Raw genomic sequence first — 5,170 nt, 5'->3', positions numbered from 1 at the left:
AGGCTTCCCAGCCCTGCAGGGGTGCCTGTCCGCGCCCAAACGCCTGTCCTCGAGCTCTGGCTCTGCGCACAGAGTGGGTGCTGCCAGCCGACAGGACCCTGACGCTGCTCAGCGTAGCGTTGCCACCTAATGACATTGCTCCTGCCCGTTTTAAACACTGAGCTTCAGTCTCGGGCTTTTCCCCTCATAAAAGGCAACATAAACGTACTTATTTACAAGCAAGTGCCGAGATTTTTCAGTCGCTTGATTACCGGAACTGGAAGAGCACTGGATAACCCTCAAGACAAAAATTACAAGAATCGGTAATGATGGGGAAAAAAACAACCACGTGTTTTAAAGCAAGTATTTAAGCAGCATCTGAGCTGGCCTGACTACGTCTCTTTCTGTCCACACAATTAAATTATCAGTGAAAAGCAAGGGAGACGAGGGGATACGTTTCTTGTGAAAACCTTTTATGACCACAAAGTCAACAAGCCAGTGTTTATAAAAATAATCTGCAGCGTACACACCCTGGGAGGATACTGGGCTGACCTCTGTCCCGTAGAAACCTAGGCTGAACATAAAAAAGAAAGTCATCTTGATAATCGTTCTTTTTTTACGAAGTCTTATCGAAGACACCTCTTTTTTTCCCTGCCTAATGCAAACAGAAGAGAGGAGGAAAGGGAAAGCTGCTTTCCCTGCGTGGAGTGGAGTGAAGTTTGCTTTGCCTTAGGAAAGCGCAGAAAGCTGTTCCACCCGCTAGCGGGTTTAGTCCCCAGGTACCTCTGAGGGGCTCGGAAAGGCTCTTCCGGCTGTAAAAGGTGGGGGACTCCTGCACTCCCACAAGGACAAGGGAAACGTTTGTCCCCTGCTGGTTTTAATCACCCGGTTTCTCCTTCTTCCTCGGCAGGCCTGCCCTGACCACGCACACCAGCCAGCTCAGGAACAGGTTACCAGCGGTGCTGGGCTCGGTGCTTCCTCGGGCAGGCCAGCGTGCGTGGCTGCCAGCTCAAAGGCAGGTTAAAAGCTGCGTTTTCCATTCCCCTGGCATTGCTGAAACACCCATGGCCTTATCTGGATCCTTATGTAGCCTTTGCCTCCCCCCCCGCCCCTGATATGTAAGCACCGGCGCACCCGCAGGTTACGGCAGGCACGGGTTGGGAAGGTCTGTGCGCATGCCCTGACCCTTCCTCGTGCCTGCATCTCTCTGCAGTCGTGGCTTAACAGAGCCCCAAAGTCACCTGCTGAGAAGAAAACTGTAGGTCAGGAGTTGTTGAAACCTGGCTTGTGAAACCTCCTGGCAGCGTTGGCAGTTGCACCTTCGGCTTGTCAGACCTGGAACTGGGGATGTGAAGGCTCCCTCAGAGCTTGGGAGCGGCCTGGGTAAGCCAGCTGTCCCACAGGTTTCTTCCAGGCCTAGAACAGTAAAACGTGTCCCCTGAAAGGAGGCCAGGAGAGAACATCCCTCTGAAATGTCATCCCAGCTCTGCTTTCGTCATCCTTTTTTCCTTAATCTCTTGGGGGATTTGCCATTTTGCCCCCTCCCATCCTGCCCAAATGTTGGCAGAGGGGTGTGTGTGAGCAAAACCTCTTCTGCCCTGGCGCTCTGCTTAGTTTGCTGCTCAGGGACTTTAGCAGAGGTCTTCCCTAAGCAGCCCAGCTTTGGCGTCTTGTTTGCCGTGGAAAGTGTCTCCTTTAATCTTCGTCTTGCTACTTTCGAGAACAGAGCTTTGAAATTCGTAGCAGGTCAGCTGCCGTGTTCTTGGCATGAGCTCCCTGCGGCCCCGCTAATCACGCTGTGTGCCAGCGCTGCCCCAGAGAGCAGCTCGTGCTGCTTCTCATTAGGCCAAGCTGGTGAGCTTCCTGGGAGCCGAGCCAGACGAACAGCCACCATAGTGCATGGTGGCCCTGTAGAGCTTCATTTCCATGGAAAATGAAAACGGTGGGATAGAAGGTGCTCTGGAAATAAGCACCAAGATCTGGAAGCCCGAGGTCAAGATGATTAAGACTGTTTTTCAGTTACCGGAACCAACCAAACAAGCAAACGCCACCCCACATGCACACTAAGAAGCCACTTAGTTCCAATCTGATTAAAAACCGAGCAGCCACGAGCAAGGAGGTTGGAAGCGCGAAGCCCACACATCCAGGCCTGTCCCACCGCTTTATGCTGAGGTGCGCCGGCTGGTTAGAAGAAAAACACGATTCGGGGTCTTGCGCTCCCGGCGTTCATGCCCGTCGGTTATCCCCAGTTGTTTCAGTATTACCAAAGGGTTAAAAACCCATGAGAGTTCAGCAAGAATGTAGGGAAGGTTGGAGCGGCTCTGCTCGCCGTATGCTTGTGTGTTGTGACCACTAATTGGCCGGGAAATCACAGAACAGGCTCAGCAGCCGCAGAGCTCGGGGCCGGTGGGAATCGGGCGTGTGCCGATCGACCGTGCCGTGTTCTGGTTGCCTTCACCAAGCTCACCAAAGCGGCTCTGGATCTTCTTTCCCAGTGCAGAAGAAATACCTTTTGGGAAATTAAAAGAAGAAAAAGAGCCTGGCAGCACAATTCTTTCCTTTGCAAAATGAATCATTTAAAACTTACCCTTAAAATGAAGCTTCAGGAGAAAACTGGGGTTTGTGTAGAACACTGCTGGGGTGGGGGAAGAGGGAAGGGGCATTTCAAGGTTCAGGTTTAAACACAACAACTCAGATATTCAATTCCCAGCTGATCCCAGAAAAACCCTCAAGTTTAAAGGCGGTTCCTCCGAGCCTGTTCTTAACCACGTCCACCGCTGAGGGATGCTGTGCTCTGCGTTTCCATTAGCTGTCGTCTTGCCAGCTTGCCAGGGGCCAGGCCAGCATTAGGCGCTCTAACACCCAGGGTTTGGGAAGCTGTCCGTCCCCCTTTGCTAGAGGGGCAGGTGTGAGCGGGTGCCCGTGCTCGCCCAGCAGTCCCCACGAGGTGGAGAAGCTTTGCCATCAACACCCTGTGCTTTATGGCCATGGTGGGAGCACTTTCGGCAGGCCTGGCTGTCACTGAACCCCTGTCCGGTCCCGGTGGGGACAGTGCAGTGCCCGGTTAGCCGCAGCCCCGCTGTCAGTGCGGGGAGGGAAGCCTGGGGCTAGGCTGGCGCTGGGCTCTGGGGCTGCTGGAGCTGTGGGGCGCAGGGACGCCGTACTGCATTGTTTATTTATTTTTTATTCACTGCAGCTCTCGGAAAGAGGCATCCTTCCCTCAGCTCCCCAAGCCCTTGTCTTCTCCTGCAACGAGCTCTTGCTAGCTACCGGGCTGTCAGGTTTTCCAGCTCACCACTCCGATGGGCCACAGCACATCCCCCAGACACGTGTGGACAGTGGGGTTGCTGCCAGAAAGCCCCATAACCAGTGGGGTCCCAGCTGCCAGGCATGGCCGGTGCCTCCTCCTCACGGTTTGGCTGAGGCTTGGGATGGGTGCAGGTCTGCCTGGTTATGGGGCAGGCTGCTGCTCTGGGGCGAGGGGGGGGCGACCGGCATTCCCCACTTCTTGCGGGCGTCCTCTTTGTGGAGATGCTCCCCTGGGACTACAGTGGCGCTGCAGGGGTGTGGGGGCACCACCAGCAGACCCACTGGCAGAGCAGCCGTGGGGTTTGCAGCCAAGGCTCTCCCAGCCCAACCTCCATCCCAGCCCGACTTGCGTGGCGCCGCCGCCAGCATGATTGCCCTCCTGGATGCCACCGGAGCCGCTGGCAGTGGGTGGACGCCTTCCCCCTGGGGCAGAGCTGTGGGCCAGAGGAGATGGGTGTTTTGGGGCTCCCTTTGCCCGCTGCCATCGCAGCCATGGCGCTGGCACCCTGGGGCCGGGGCAGTGCCACGGGAGGTCGCTCTGCCACCGCTGTTTGGCGTCCCTGGCCCCTGCCCCGCAGGGCTGCAGCTGGTCCCGCTGCACCGAGCCAGAGTACACTGTGTTCACCCAGAGTCCTTGATTAAACAAAATGTTTATGCATGCCTCTGCTCCGACGAACATCTTGGCTGGCTTGCACGGAGTCTGTGGCTCCAGCTGCGCTGGGGTGCGAGCCCCAGCTGCTGGGAGGTTTGGGGAAGGGTCTGAATCATGCTGAATTTAGGAGCCCTCTGGCCTTCTTGGGACGGTCCCCACTCCAGGAACCCCCACCCTCGGTCCCTGCGCCCCCAGCTCCACTACAAGAGGCTTTGGCTGCTGGGAGAGGTGGCTGCCCTGCAACCTCTTTTGAGGGGCTGCAGGGGGGGGCACGCTTTGCTGCTTTGGCCCAGGGTGGTTGACACCCACCCTGTGAACCCACTACCCTTTCCCACTTGAGCAGGGGTTTGGGGTGCATCTCGAGATTTCAGGAACAGCTAAGACATCTCCTGGGCTCCGGGGTGTCTCCAGCAGTGCAAAACACCGCTCCTGACACTGCATTCTCAACACCCTCCTGGTGACCCCCCGCTCGTCACGACCACGTACAACACCATGGGGTAGAGTGGGCCATTTCCAGCACCAGCCAGGGCGATGGCAGGGCTAACACTGGTTTCCAGGGCTGGCCTGCTTGCAGCTCTGTGTCCCCTGTCCTGCCCAGCCAGCGTCATCCAGGATGTGCCCGCTTCCTTCCCTGCCCGAGGGGACCGTTCATGCCAGTTCTGCACATCTGAAGTTAACTGGGGACAGGCTGGCTCCACTGGCCTGTGTCATCGTCATCTCTCAAGCAGCGTGCAGCCTCCCGGTCCGTGCCTGCATGACAGCCCTCAGCCAGATGTGCCATCACCGTATTCATGGTGTTGCCCCTATTGATACCTCCAAACTCCTCGGAGGGAGTGGGGTAACTGCCCCCCAAGCCATTTCCCCTGTGGGGAAGGAGCCGCATACCTTGGGCGAGGGGGGACCAGCATATTGAGGTCATTTACAACCCTGCCAGGTGAAATCAAAGCCAAAGAGAGGTGTTTGGAGGTTTATGGGGAGCTTTGGATGCAGATGTGACACAGGGATGGATACCGGAGCTGGGATCTGCTACGTGGACCTGAGAGTTGAACAGTGTCTTGGAGACTGTCACCATCCCGTGTTTGTGCACATGCTAGGGCGTGCTGGGAGAGTTGCATGAGATGGAGTGTCCCAGCGTGCAGAGTTTAACAGCCTAGTAACGCAGCCAGGGACGGGCAGGCGGGGAGGCTGGAAGGAACTGGTGGGATCAGTGCTAAACTCTCGGTCTGTTGG

This window comes from Egretta garzetta, unplaced genomic scaffold (assembly GCF_000687185.1).
Source record: "Egretta garzetta isolate BGI_Z169 unplaced genomic scaffold, ASM68718v1 scaffold849, whole genome shotgun sequence".
Classification (NCBI taxonomy): Eukaryota; Metazoa; Chordata; class Aves; order Pelecaniformes; family Ardeidae; genus Egretta; species Egretta garzetta.
Note: the sequence above shows the minus strand (reverse complement) of the source record.